At 38.8% G+C, this 15,850-nt stretch overlaps 1 non-coding gene and 1 pseudogene across 1 annotated transcript; one reads left to right on the forward strand and one right to left on the reverse strand.

Moving 5' to 3' along the window:
* Nucleotides 1–11,611: 11,611 nt before the first annotated feature.
* On the reverse strand, nucleotides 11,612–11,717 carry LOC123388385. Its single transcript, XR_006602939.1, has one exon. It is a non-coding gene; the product is annotated as a U6 spliceosomal RNA (small nuclear RNA).
* A 365-nt stretch (nucleotides 11,718–12,082) lies between these two features.
* LOC101682986 lies at nucleotides 12,083–12,640 on the forward strand (annotated as a pseudogene).
* The last annotated feature ends 3,210 nt before the right edge of the window (nucleotides 12,641–15,850 follow it).

Here is a 15,850-nt window from a genome sequence, read left to right on the forward strand (position 1 = left end):
ATTCTCTAATTTCCCTTTCTGTATTTTCATTGTTAGTGTATAAGAAAGCCACTGATTTCTGTACATTGACTTTGTATCCTGCCACGTTGCTGAATTGTTGTATGAGTTCTAGTAGTTTGGGGGTAGAGTCTTTTGGGTTTTCCATATAAAGAATCATGTCATCTGCAAAGAGAGAGAGGTTGACTTCTTCATTACCAATTTGGATAACTTTTATTTCCCTTTGTTGTCTGATTGCTGTTGCTAGGACTTCTAATACTATGTTGAACAAGAGTGGTGAGAGTGGGCATCCTTGTCATGTTCCTGATCTCAACAGGAAGGACACAAGCTTTTTCCCATTGAGGATGATATTTGCTGTGGGTCTTTCATAGATAGATTTGATGAAGTTCAGGAATGTTCCCTCTATCCCTATACTTTGAAGCGTTTTAATCAGGAACAGAGTAATCTCTTCGATATCAGCCACAGCAACTTCTTTCAAGATATGTCTCCAAAGGCAAAGGAAACAAAAGCGAAGATGAACTTTTGGGACTTCATCAAAATCAAAAGCTTCTGCACAGCAAAGGAAACAGTCAAGAAAACAAAGAGGCAACCCACAGAATGGGAGAAGATATTTGCAAATGACAGTACAGACAAAAGGTTGATATCCAGGATCTATAATGAACTCCTCAAACTCTGCACACACAAAAAAGAAAATCATATCAAAACATGGGCAGAAGATATGGACAGACACTTCTCCAATGAAGACATACAAATGGCTATCAGACACATGAAAAAATGTTCATCATCACTAGCCATCAGGGACATTCAAATTAAAACCACATTGAGATATCACCTTACACCAGTTAGAATGGCCAAAATTAGCAAGACAGGAAACAGCATGTGTTGGAGAGGATGTGGAGAAAGGGGAACCCTCTTACACTGTTGGTGGGAATGCAAGTTGGTGCAGCCACTTTGGAAAACAGAGTGGAGATTCCTCAAGAAATTAAAAATAGAGATTCCCTGCCATTGCACTACTGGGTATTTACCCCAAAGATACAGGATGTAGTGAAAAGAAGGGCCATCAATACCCCAATGTTTATAGCAGCAATGGCCACGGTCACCAAACTGTGGAAAGAACCAAGATGCCCTTCAATGGACGAATGGATAAGGAAGATGTGGTCCATATACACTATGGAGTATTATGCCTCTATCAGAAAGGACGAATACCCAACTTTTGTAGCAACATGGATGGGACTGGAAGAGATTATGCTGAGTGAAAGAAGTCAAGCAGAGAGTCAATTATCATATGGTTTCACTTATTTGTGGAGCATAACAAAAAAGCATGGAGGACATGGGGAGTTAGAGAGAAGGGGGTTGGGGCAAATTGGAAGGGGAGGTGACTCATGAGAGACTATGGACTCTGAAAAACAATCTGAGGGGTTTGAAGTGGCAGGGGGGTGGGAGGTCGGGGTACCAGGTGGTGGGTATTATAGAGGGCACGGATTGCATGGAGCACTGGGTGGGTGTGGTGAAAAAATAATGATACTCTTATGCTGAAAATAAATAATTGCACAAAAAAAGATTATTTAATTTATTCTTGGACTTGTAATTTTTTGTTATCATAATAAAAACTCTTCTTTCTGAGGTATATGGGAAAACTTTTGTATGCATGTGTCAGCCACCTTATTATGACTAGTAGATTGCACAAAGGTATTTGGACTAATGGCTAATGTAGAGATGATGTGCTACCAACCCCCCCTCCATGTTCATGTTTGACTGATATAATATTATGAACCACAACATTTATTTTAAAAAATATTTCCCTAGTGCTGCAGAGAAATCAATGGAATGAAGCAAATGGAGTAAATATTTAATTCCCTCATTTTCCCACCCCTGCTCAATGGTAGTAGGCTCCTTCCAAGGTCCCTCCAAGTCTTCCTAAATAATGATGGATACAATTGTTAGGGTGGATGTTATAATTGTTCAGATGGATATAATAAATAGAATGACAGTGGTTCCTCTTAGCTGAGTATGGTTGCTAGGTATTTGGTTAATGGCTTTGTCTTCCTGGAGAAGCCCCCAGATTAAAATCAGCTTATCACATCTGACCAAAGGAAGTTAGAACTGTAGCCCAACATGTCAATGGGCTTGATTCTTTCCCTCCTTATACTGCCAGCTCCTGTGCAGTGGAAGAAGACTACTCCTGATGGTTGCCTTTCCTCCAAGCCTGATAATGAAGTCAGAAGGAAGCATGCTTCTATATTATTCATTTGTTTCCTCTTAAATCAATTAGAAGCAAGACAGAGGGTGCAGTTCCTACAGGTTTGAATGCTTGGTCATACTGAGGTGATAACTGATGCAGTGGAAGAAAACAAGTGTTTTAGCCTGAGTGTGCACTGAGTCTCAGATCCAGACACATTCCAGTTTAAACCTTCATCATGTTTGGTATATTTGTTTCCTACATCCTGGGACAAGGTAGTGCAAACTTTTAGGCCTTCTCTTGATCTCATGAAGCCAAACTGGGTGCTGAGAGTCTCCCTTTTATTTGCTTTCTCTAGGACAGTGCTGACTGAATTTGTGTGATTTCTCCCAATCCGGGAGAGTGGGGTTGTCTCTGTGCATGCTCACTAGCTGCTTACAAAAGCTCACTGCTCTTGTCATCCTGTGTGCACTGGTAGGAGACCACAGGGTGGGATGATGTGCGGGTGAGGGACTGAGTGTTGTGTGTGCTCATGGACCATTTGTGGGGGTCTCCCAGTGGGTCATGGGCAGATTCCTAATGGAGGCTGTGCTATGGTTTGTAGGGTCCATGTTTTTTTACTGCCCTGCAAGAGCCCTGGGTGCTGTTCTGCTGGGAGCACCCCCACTCCCCAGTGAGCAGTACACCTCAGTGTTCTGGATGGGGCTAGAAAGAGGTTCCTCTTTGGGAGCATCCTCCAGACCTGGAGGGGCATGTGTTCACTCACATGTTCTCACTTCCCTCTACAGGGAAATCACAGGCTGGAAGGTTCTCTTGGTTGGGAACTGTGCAATGCACAGGGGTGAAGAAGGTAAAGTGAAACAGTTCTTCATGCCATCCTTAATCTGTCAAAATCATATTTGTTGTTGTTGTTGTTGTTTTTCCACAGTGTGCTATGTGTTCTCTGCTGGACTTTTTTATAGGTACTCTTTTTAGTTTAATGTATGACATTGAAAATCAGTGGTTTGGGGGAGGAGTGGAGATGGTAGAAAATTTCTATTTTGTCATTTTGATCTCAGTGTTTGAATTTTTTATTTTAAAATAATTATTAGGAAAAATGGACTATTTTTGCTGTGCAGTTCTGTGAAGTTTGAATTTAACATTGTATAGATCATGTAATATACAAGATTATGATACAGAATATATCATTGCTCCCCAAAAGTCCCTTGAACTAATCTAACGCCATCTCACACTTCCATATTCCCCATTGCTTGCAAACATTGGTCTGTTCTTATTTTGTGTTTTTAAAAATGTCATAATGATGGGAGCATACAAACAATAATCTTTTGAGTACTGTGTGTCTTTGTGGGAGGAAGCATATGCCACAGGGCACATGTAAGACCTCACCCCTGTCACCAGTCTCAGTGCTTCTTACCCCTGAGGTTTTGAATGTTGAAGTTACTTTCAAAAGAATAGTTCATCACTTCAAGTGTTTGAATTCCTTTAGACAGTTGATTTATAGTTCTACTAAATACATTTGGCAATTGATAATGCAGAACTGGTGTTGAAGTTTGGATCATCTCATATAATCAAATGGAGTCATGTTCTGTATACAAGTTCTGTATACAAACTCCATTCTAAATTTTTATCAATAGATACTTCCTCACATTTTTTTTAAATTTTTAAATTTTTTATTTCTTTTCAGCGTAAAAGTATTCATTGTTTTTGCACCGCACCCAGTACTACATGCAATCCGTGTCCTCTCTAACACTCACCACCTGGTTCCCTCAACCTCTCACCTCCCACCCCTTCAAAACCCTCAGATTATTTTTCAGAGTCCGTAGTCTTTCATGTTTCACCTCCCCTTCCAATTTCTCTCAACTTCCTTCTCCTCTCCATCTCCCCTTGTCCTCCATGCTATTTGTTGTGCTCCACAAATAAGTGAAACCATATGATAATTGACTCTCTCTGGTTGACTTATTTCACTCAGCATAATCTCTTCCAGTCCCATCCATGTTGTTACAAAAGTTGGGTATTCATCCTTTCTGATGGAGGCATAATACTCCATAGTGTATATGGACCACATCTTCCTTATCCATTCGTCCATTGAAGGGCATCTTGGTTCTTTCCACAGTTTGGTGACCGTGGCGATTGCTGCTATAAATATTGGGGTACAGATGGCCCTTCTTTTCACTACATCTGTATCTTTGGGGTAAATGCCCAGGAGTGCAATGGCAGGGTCATAGGGAAGCTCTATTTTTAATTTCTTGAGGAATCTCCACTCTGTTTTCCAAAGTGGCTGCACCAACTTTCATTCCCACCAACAGTGGAAGAGGGTTCCCTTCCTCCACATCCTCTCCAACACATGTTGTTTCCTGTCTTGCTAATTTTGGCCATTCTAAGTGGTGTAAGGTGGTATCTCAATGTGGTTTTAATTTGAATGTCCCTGATGGCTAGTGATGATGAACATTTTTTCATGTGTCTGATAGCCATTTGTATGTCTTCATTGGAGAAGTCTCTGTTCATATCTTCTGCTCATTTTTTAACATGATTATCTGTTTGTGTGCAGTGAGTTTGAGGAGTTCTTTATAGATCCTGGATATCAACCTTTTGTCTGTACTGTCATTTGCAAATATCTTCTCCCATTTTGTGGGTTGCCTCTTTGTTTTCTTGACTGTTTCCTTTGCTGTGCAGAAGGTTTTGATTATGATGAAGTCCCAAAAATTCATTTTTGCTTTTGTTTCCTTTGCCTTTGGAGACATATCTTGAAAGAAGTTGCTGTTGCTGATATCGAAGAGGTTACTGTCTATGTTCTCCTCTAGGATTCTGATGGATTCCTGTCTCATGGTGAGGCCTTTTATCCATTTTGAGTTGATCTTTGTGTACGGTGTAAGAGAATGGTCGAGTTTCATTCTTCTACATATAGCTGTCCAGTTTTCCCCACACCATTTATTGAAGAGACTGTCTTTTTTCCACTGTATATTTTTTCCTGTTTTGTCGAAGATTATTTGACCATGGAGTTGAGGGTCCATACCTGGGCTCGCTACTCTTCCACTGGTCTCTGTGTCTGTTTTTATGCCAGTACCATGCTGTCTTGGTGATCACAGCTTTGTAGTAAAGCTTGAAATCAGGTAACGTGATGCCCCCAGTTTTATTTTTGTTTTTCAATATTTTTTAGCGATTCGGGGTCTCTTCTGATTCCATACAAGTTCTAGGATTATTTGCTCCAGCTCTCATTAATGAAGGTTCATTCTAGCCATACCAATTAGAGTATGATTATTATTTGGCTTTTCCATGGGTTGATATGAAATAACACATCCAAAAATTCTTACACTTGCAGCATTTGCAATGAGCTATAGCAATAGGGTGGGTATTACGTCAAATAAAGGCCATACACATGCAAGTTATTTTATTAGTAAGAGAACAAAATCAGAATAATCAAAAACGCATAATATTTTATGATTAAAGTGGTAAGAGATAAAAATAACCTGAAAAGGTCCATCCACATCATTGCATATGCAAGCTTTCACTTTTTTGATGGCTACATAGTATTCCATTGCATATATATACCACATCTTCTTTATCCATTCATCTGTTGATGGACATCTAGGTTCTTTCCATAGTTTGCCTATTGTGGACATTGCTGCTATAAACATTGAGTTGCAGGTGTCCCTTCAGATCACTACATTTGTATCTTTGGGGTAATACCTACTAGTGCAATGGCTGGGTCATAGGGTAGCACTATTTTCAAATTTTGAGGAATCTCTGTTTTCCAGAGTGGCTGCACCAGCTTGCATTCCTACCAGCAGTGTAGGAGGGTTCCCCTTTCTCTGCACCTTTGCTAACATCTGTCATTTCCTGACTTGTTAATTTTAGCCATTCTGATTGGTGTGAGGTGGTATCTCATTATGGTTTTGATTTGTATTTCCCTGATGCTGAGTGATGGTGAGCATTTTTTTCAGTGTCTGCTGTCCATTTGTATGTCTTCTTTGGACAAATTTCTATTCATGTGTCCTGGCCATTTCTTGACTGGATTATATAATCTTGGGTGTTGTGTTTGATAAGTTCTTTATAGATTTTGGATACTAACTCTTTATCTAATATGTCATTTGCAAAAATCTTCCCCCATTCTGTAGCTTGTCTTTTGGTTTTTTTGACTGTTTCCTTCACTGTGCAAAAGCTTTTGATCTTGATGAAGTCCCAATAGTTCATTTTCAGCCTTGCTTCCCTTGCTTTTAGAGACATGTCTGCTAGAATTTTCTGGATTGAGGTCAAAGAGGTTGCTGCCTGTGTTCTCCTCAAGGATTTTGATGGATTCCTGGCTCACATTTAGGTTTTTCATCCATGTTGAATCTATTTTTGTGTGTAGTGTAAGGAAATAGTCCAGTTTCATTCTTCTGAATGTAGTTGTCCAATTTTCCCAACACCATTTGTTGAAAGGCTGTCTTTTTTCCAATGGACATTCCTTCCTTTTTTGTTGAAGATTAGTTGACCATTGAGTTGAGGGCCTATTTCTGGGTTCTCTCTTCTGTTCCACTGATCTAGTTGTCTGCTTTTTTTTGCCAGTACCATACTGTCTTTATGATTACAGCTTTGTAATAGAGCTTGAGGTTGGGAGTTTTGATGTCCCCAGTTTTGGTTTTCTTTTTCAACTTTTTTTAGCTATTACAGGTCTTCTCTGGTTCCATACAAATTTTAGGATTGTTTATTCCAGCTCTGTGAAAATGTTGATTGTATTTTGTTAGAGATTGAATTGAATGTATAGCTTGCTCTGGTAAATGTAGACATTTTAACAACATTTGTTTTTCCAATTCATGAACATGGAACCTTTTCCCATTTCTTAGTAAACAGTTGCCTTTGAAACCATATGATAATTGACTCTCTCTGCTTGACTTATTTCACTCAGCATAATCGCTTCCAGTCCTGTCCATGTTGCTACAAAAGTTGGGTATTCGTCCTTTCTGATGGAGGCATAATACTCCGTAGTGTATATGGACCACATCTTCCTTATCCACTCATTCGTTGAAGGGCATCTTTGTTCTTTCCACAGTTTGGCGACCGTGGCCATTGCTACTATAAACACTAGGGTACAGATGGTCCTTCTTTTTACTACATCTGTATCTTTGGGGTAAATACCCAGTAGTGCAACTTCAGGGTCATAGGAACTTATCTTTATTAATAGCATCGTAATTTTCTGAGCAGAAAACTCAAGGGAATCTGTGAAACAGCTAATAGGAAAAATTGGTTTAACATGTCAAATGTACACCTACCATATCATCCAGCCATTTTATTCTCAAATATGGACCAAGAAAAATGAGATCATATGTCTATAAAAAACCTTATACACAAACATTCACAGCAGCTTTATTTATAACAGCCCCGTGGAACTAATGGATATGGTCAGCAACATGTGAATAGACAAATTGTTTTATACGCACATGATGGGATACACCACAGCAACAGAAAGAAAGAAACTCCTGATAATTGCAACCAATGAAGTCTCTCAAAACAATTATGTTGAGAAAAAGCCAGATGAAAGAGTACAATTTGTGCAAAATTTATACAAAACTTTAAAATATGCGACTAATTCATGGCAGAAGCATTTCCTGGAAATGAGAGTGGTAAGGGTTGAGAGAAGGATTACAAAGAGACATGACATTTGGGGTGGTGCTTATGTTCATTATCTCCAATGTGGTGAGGACTTTCCAATACATACATACGTCAAACCTTATAAAATTGTTTATTTTTATTTGGTACAGTTTATTTTTATGTAAATTATGCATTACAATAACCATTAAATATCCAAATTTACTATGTGATACCTTCCCTCAATGTTGTACCAGTCTTTTTGTATGATCCCAAATACAAAATATTTCTCCTATAGGCATTAATTGGCCTGAAAGTATTTTTTTAAGTTATAGATAATGAATTTCTGCATCCACGTGGTACTGTTTCTTTTTTTTTTTTTAAAAAGATTTTATTTATTTATTTATTTGAGTGTGAAAGAGAGAGAAAGAGAGTGTGCAATAAGACTAGGGGGAGAGGTGGAGAGAGATGAAGAGGGAGAGAATCTTGATCAGACCGCTTATGAGCTAGGAGCCCCATGTAGGGCTTGATCCAACTACCCTGAAATCATGACCCCAGTCAAAACGAAGGACCTGAAGACCAACAAACCAAGCCCCTATTTGCCCCCTGTTTATTTTCAACCAGCATCACCCCACCTCTTTGGGATTGTCCCTGCATATCTGAATACAAATTTATAGTGGCTGGTCCCATATTCCTTTCTAGCATAGTTTTTTTTTTAATTTATTTTTTATTTTCAGCATAACAGTATTCATTATTTTTGCACCACACCCAGTGCTCCATGCAATCCGTGCCCTCTATAATACCCACCACCTGGTACCCCAACCTCCCACCCACCCGCCAATTCAAACCCCTCAGATTGTTTTTCAGAGTCCATAGACTATGCTTTCTAGCATAGTTTTGTGGCAGGTTCTGACAATGTGATTTAGAAGGCGGAGAGAAAGGGAAGCGATACATGAACCTGAACACAGTCTTGAGTTTCTTACTTCACTCTGCATCTGGGAAAGCATTTCCATGTTGGCTCTGGGCTCATGAAGCTACTTGATATGAATCAGTGTAGAATGCTCTCCATTGATTAGCTCCTTTAACTAAATTTCCATCTATGCATCTAAAGATAACTGTTACAGGACTTTATAAAAGATGTGTCCCTGACTAGATCTTTATCTTGATAATCTTGATTTCTTACCTTTTGGGGCAATTTTTTAAAAATTGAATGTTAGCAACAAAATATGACAGATGCATGGTAATGATTAGCATCCTTGAGGGTAAAACCTGTTAAGAGGGTAGCATTAGGGGGTGGGAGGTTGGGGTATCAGGTGGTGGGTTTTATAGAGGGCACGGATTGCATGGAGCACTGGGTGTGGTGCAAAAATAATGAATACTGTTATGCTGAAAATAAAAATAAATTTTAAAAAAAGAGGATAACATTAGTATTTGCTGCCTGATTCACATAGACTTGTCACCTGATGTTGGAGCCAACGAAACAGTGAGAACATAAAATAAGAATCTCAGATCATTCTACAGGGATTTGAAAACTTCATGCATCATGATTCTTCTATTTAGAATTCCTATTTTTAATTTTTTAGTGATTCTGAAATTTAGGAATATTTGACTATAAAATACTGTGGTGTTTCTTCTAAAATGCTTTTATTAAAAAGATAATATTCCTTACAATTGGTATTATTTTAGAACTACATAAATGCTGTATTTCAAGTAAAGACCATTAGTTCATTTGTTTAATTTAACAAATATTAATGAATGCTTAAAAAAATGACAGTCATAGTTCTAAATATTGGGACACAGTGTTGAAAAGAGACAGAATCACTCAGCAATGACTTGACTTCTTATTACTTTTTCTGTATTCAACCCCAACCTCTTTTATGCCAGGCAGTAGGTTATAGGCTGGCCCACATGGACACATGAAAATATAAAGTACGGTAGTAGAATGTTTCGGAAGATTACTATCCTCCTGCTACAGAAATGCCCAGGATGTGTGTTAAAGAATTCCCATATCAGGTAGTGTCTTAAGAACAAAACTGACCTGAGAAGTCAGGATTGCTGTTGTTCAGACTTCCAAGGGCCACCTGAAGACTGACATGTGCCTCATGAAGTCAGGGATGAAACAGATGGCTGACTTGGGGAGGATTCTGGCCAACATGCACGCGTTTCAGTCTCTGTCCACCAGCGGGTGCAGCTTCCTACCACAATCACAGTTCCTGTGTGAAATGTGGGCTTCCATTGATCATTTTTTCTGTCACTCCATTTTTTCATGTTAAGAATGGAAGACATTATTTAGGTAACACTCCAGATATGAAGTGTTCTCCAGGCTTCATGACTGTGGTACTCTTAATGCTTGGTAAGTAAAATGCCTTTTTTAAAACTTGGATCCTTTTATCTATTGTGTCAGCAAAACTTTTAACTATAATTTTATCCAAGAGCTTTATGCCCAAGGTGACACAAGTCTCTTTTCTTTTTCACCAGGACAAACTCATAGAAATTCAGTGACCCAGAAGAAGGCCAACCGACCCTCTTAGAAGAGGCTTCCTTGACTTTGAATTGTATTCATTCAACAACTATGTTTCACAACTGTGTAAGCACAAAGGCATGTGGAAAATATTCTTTAAACAATTCAAAGGGTATATAATAAAAGTTTTCCCAGACATTTGGATAACCATGGAAGATCAGGGGTTTCTGACTGGCTCTGTGGTTTGAATTGGACTCTGGATCTCAGAGTTATAAATTCAAGCCCATGTTGGATGTAAAAATAAAATCTGTAAAAAAAAAATCCACGTTAGATTAATAATAAACATTTATCTCTTGATTTTGGAATATCTTTTTTTTAAGGATTATTTATTCATTTGAGAAAACAAGTGCATGAGCATAAGTAATGGGAGGGGTAAAGGGAGAGACATACTCCCCACTGAGCAAGGAGACTGCTGAGGGGCTTGATCCTAGGACCCTGAGATCATGACCTGAGCTGAAGCCAGAGGTTTAAATGGCTGAGCCACCCAGACACCTCTCTAATGTTCCTTAAAAATTTTAGTAAAGACATCCCAAAGGGCAGAAAGCCACAAACAGATAAAGATGAAGGGGGCTATCAACAGACAGTGATTAACCAATTTAGAAAATGAGTTGTATGTAGATAGGGGTGAACTTGCATGAAAGACTAGATTAAAGAAACCTGGGCCTATTGTAGAAGCACCTCAGCTGTGCTGTGCTTTGGAAAGGGTCAGGGAAAGGAAGCACTTCATATTTTCGGATAATTGAGGGAGATGGCATTGCCCACATTGGTGCACACATGTGTGTGCACAGGTGTGGTTGTGTGCGCGTGTGTTGAGGGTACTGGAGGAGAGAAGGTATAAAAGAAGACTGAGTGGTCACCTTGGGTGCTCAGAACTGAGCATACAAAGCATGGGAGGTTATTGTGGTTCAAATGAAGTTAGGGGAAAACATAAACTCAAAGGATTAATAATCTAATGAACAAATTCTGGTACCTGTTCTGAGCTTTCTGAACACAGCTGGGCTGTGGAAACTAAACAGTGAGGAAGAGACCTCGATGACAGATCTATTGTCTGAGAGCTGCAACCTGAACTCTTCAACAAGAAATGATTAGATTTTTCTGCTTTAGGCTTCAACATAGGCATCTGAACAGATAATGAGTAGTGAGGAGGAACACTGGCATAACAATAGGTACACTGAAAGAGGTACAGTGAATGTCTAAATACTTTGCCTTCTTGTCATGTGATTTATTTCTACCTGAGGTGAAATAACATACTGGGAGCATACATGATTCTTACATCTTTTTTTTAAATTTTTTTTTTTACAATTCTTACACCTTATGTTGTTTACATAATTCATTACAAGCAGTTTTTAAAAATCATGGAATGTTTCAAGAATTTGCATGTCATTCTTGAACACAGCTATGCTGATTTTCTCTGTATAGTTTGGATTTTAGAAAATGTGCTGTCTAAATGAGTCCTACCTGTCTAATTTTTCAGTAGTGCCATTCACCCACTTTTATCATAGATGCAATGAATGAACATATCATAGTTAGCTAAATCATCAATCCTCAATTCTAATTTCAGTACAAATTTTACTCATGTTTCTTTTCAAATGTAAGGTTTTCAAAGTTGCATCATGCAAAAGAATTTTAGGTAGTGAGACTCTCACTGGGACATAGAGAACTATGACATGACCCACACAACTTGCTACACCAGGAAACCCCTATTTCCTATTCTGGGGCCAGAGTAGCACGTAACCAACAATCCTTCCCTCACCCAGAATCCCCTCACAGTGCTGAAGTTGAAGAAGAAGACATTTTCCATCTTGTGGGAGAATTCAAACATGTTGCTCTCCAACCTTCTCAAGGTGGTCCTGGCTTCTGTGTGGCTAGGTAAGGATGGTCCCTGTGGGAACGTGTCTCCTCTATGACTTAAAATCAGGAGAGATAGGCAGGATCTTGTGGGAGCCTTGGGAAGGAAGGATGACAGTGTGTAAAACAGAAGTTGGTTGTGGCACATCACATATTCCAGAAGTTTCTGATTCTGTGTTTTTTCCCTTCAGAATCCAGTATTGCCCAGAAAATAACTCAAGCCCAACCAGCAATGTTAGTGCAGGAGAAGGGGACTGTCACTCTGGAATGCATATATAACACCAGTGATCCACGTTATATTCTATTTTGGTACAAGCAGCCCAGCAATGGGGCAATGGTTTTCCTATATTCATCAGGATTCTTACAACCAGGAAAATGCCACTGAAGGTCGCTACTCACTGAATTTCATCCAAGTTGTCATCTCAGCTTCACAGCTGGAAGACTCTGCAGTGTATTTCTGTGCACTGTGGGAGCCCACAGTGAGAGGCATGATGGAGGGAAGTATACACAAATCCCAGGGCTCTTATTGATGCATCTCCCTGCAGTAGGGCCCAAGGGGGGAAATTGTCATCCCAGACAGGAAGTGGCACAGGGGCAGGCTTAGAGGGAGAACCTCACACTAAGAAAATACCACCCTGGTTAAGAGTTATCATGCATTAAACACTTTCTAATCCCTGAAAATTTGTGCTATAATTATTTATTGAAGGCTAGAATAGCCACAAAAAAGAATTTGTCATTTTGCAATTAGATTCAGCTAGAAAAATTGGCTAAGGAATTTTAGAAACATTTGACTCAAAATGTGTGTGAATTGCAGAATTTTTCAGATCAGTTTCTTCAATAAATATTTATTGAGCATATATTATGTTACAGACATTGTTAGAATAAGGAAGGTCATGAAATGTCTCTGTGGTTTTCCTTTTTTTAATATCATGCTGTTTTATACCACTTAATGTTTTATTTTAATTGTGTTTGTTTGCTGTGAATCATTGTACTTACATTTAGTTTCTAGGGCGTCTATTTTGTGATATGTTTGTATCCATCTCATTAACACCTCCAGGATAGATGTGCTCAGTTTGCATACAGGAAGTTTACCTGCTTCCCACCAGTATTATTCACAAATATGCACAATTAGGGGTCCTGAAGGGGATATTATGAAAGAGCAGAGTATGAATTTTTCCAATAGTCTGTTTCTGCCTCTGACATCAACACTCCTTCAAAATTACTTTTTGCCAACACATTGCTCAGTTTGCATACTCCGCAGCACTGTTTGTTTAGGGTTCCACACTCCAAAATCCTCATTCTCTCCATTTCCCTCCTTCTACCTCTAACTCCATTCCTACAATGCCTTAAAATTCAGTTGGTAATAGATGGTTGATAATTGGTCTTGCATTCTAAGACTCTTTTATATTTGCTTGGAAGGCAGATGTATAGAGATCTTAACAAGAATCTCTTAAAATGTTTTAATTACAAAATTTTACCCTTTTAATATCAAATTTACCATTTTAACAATTTTTTGTATTTCTTTTTTTTTAATTTAAAAAAAAAATTTTATAAGCATATAATGTATTATTAGCCCCAGGGGTATAGGTCTGTGAATTGCCAGGTTTACACACTTCACAGCACTCACCATAGCACATACCCTTCCCAATGTCCATAACCCCACCACCCTCTCTCTACCCTCCTCCCCCTAGCCACCCTCAGTTTGTTTTGTGACATTAAGAGTCTCTTATGGTTTGTCTCCCTCCTGATCCCATCTTGTTTCATTTATTCTTTTCCTAGCCCCCAAGCCCCCCACGTTGCATCTCCACTTCCTCATATCAGGGAGATCATATGATAGTTGTCTTTCTCTGATTGACTTATTTCACTAAGCATAATACCCTCTAGTTCCATCTATGTGGTCGCAAATGGCAAGATTTCATTTCTTTTGATGGCTGCATAGTATCCCATTGTATATACATACCATACCCTCTTTATCCATTCATCTGTTGATGGACATCTAGGTTCTTTCCATAGTTTGGCTATTGTGTACATGGCTGCTATAAACATTCAGGTGCATGTACCCCTTTGGATCACTACATTTGTATCTTTAGGGTAAATACCCAGTTATGCAATTGCTGGGTCGTAAGGTAGCTCTATTTTTCAAATTTTTGAGGAACCTCCATGCTGTTTTCCAGAGTGGTTGCACCAGCTTGCATTCCCACCAACAGTGTAGGAGCATTCACCTTTCTCTGCATCCTCACCAGTGTTTGTCATTTCCTGATTTGTTAATTTTAGCCATTCTGACTGGTGTGAGGTGGTATCTCATTGTGGTTTTGATTTGTATTTCCCTGATGCTGGGTGATGTGGAGCACATTTTCATACATCTGTTGGCCATCTGGATGTCTTCTTTGCAGAAATGTCTGTTCATGTCCTCTGCCCATTTCTTAATTGGATTATTTGTTCTTTGGGTGTTGAGTTTGATACGCTCTTTATAGATTTTGGGCACTAGCCCTTTATCTGATATGTCATTTGCAAATATCTTCTCCCATTCTGTCAGTTGTCTTTTGATTTTGTTAACTGTTTGCTATGCTGTGCAAAAGCTTTTGATCTTGACGAAGTCCCAATAGTTCACTTTTGCCCTTGCTTCCCTTGCCTTTGGTGATGTTCCTAGGAAGAAATTGCTGTGGCAGGGGTCAAAGAGGTTGGTGCTTGTGTTCTCCTCAAGGATTTTGATGGATTCCTTTCTCACTTGGAGATCTTTCATCCATTTTGAGTCTATTTTTGGGCGTGGTGCAAAAAAATGGTCCAATTTCATTTCTATCACTCTTTGCAGATGATACGATACTATATGTGGAAAACCCAAAAGACTCCACTCCAAATATGCTAGAACTTGTACAGGAATTCAGTAAAGTGTCAGGATATAAAATCAATGCACAGAGATCAGTTGCATTTCTTTACACCAACAACAAGACGGAAGAAAGAGAAATTAAGGAGTCAATCCCATTTACAATTGCACCCCAAACCGTAAGATACCTAGGGATAAACCTAACCAAAGAGGCACAGAATCTATACTCAGAAAACTATAAAGCACTCGTGAAAGAAATTGAGGAAGACACAAAGAAATGTAAAAATATTCCATGCTCATGGATTGGAAGAACAAATATTTTGAAAATATCTATGCTACCTAAAGCAATTTACACATCTAATGTAATCCCTATCAAAATCCCATCCATTTTTTTCAAAGAAATGGAACAAATAATCCTAAAATTTATATGGAACCAGAAAAGACCTTGAATAGCCAAAGGTATATTGAAAAAGAAAGCCAAAGTTGGTGGCATCATAATTCCAGACTTCACACTCTATTACAAAGCTGTCGTAATCAAGACAGCATGGTACTGGCACAAAAGCAGACACATAGATCAATGGAACAGAATAGAGAGCCCAGAAATAGACCCTCAACTCTATGGACAACTAATTTTCAACAAAGCAGGAAAGAATGTCCAATGGAAAAAAGACAGCCTCTTCAACAAATGGTGTTGGGAAAATTGGACAGCCACATGCAGAAAAACGATTTTAGGTGTAGAGCCTACTGGTATGAAATACATTTACATTGTTGTTGGACCAGCACAACCATCCATTTCCAGAGTTCTTTTCATCTTGAAAAAATGAGCATCTGTACTCATTACACAATAACTCTCCATTACTCTACCCCTCTAGTCTCTGGAATCTTCCATTTTGCTTTCTCTTTCCATGAGTTTGAC

This window comes from Mustela putorius, unplaced genomic scaffold (assembly GCF_011764305.1).
Source record: "Mustela putorius furo isolate JIRA1106 unplaced genomic scaffold, ASM1176430v1.1 tig00003898_pilon_pilon_pilon, whole genome shotgun sequence".
NCBI lineage: Eukaryota > Metazoa > Chordata > Mammalia > Carnivora > Mustelidae > Mustela > Mustela putorius.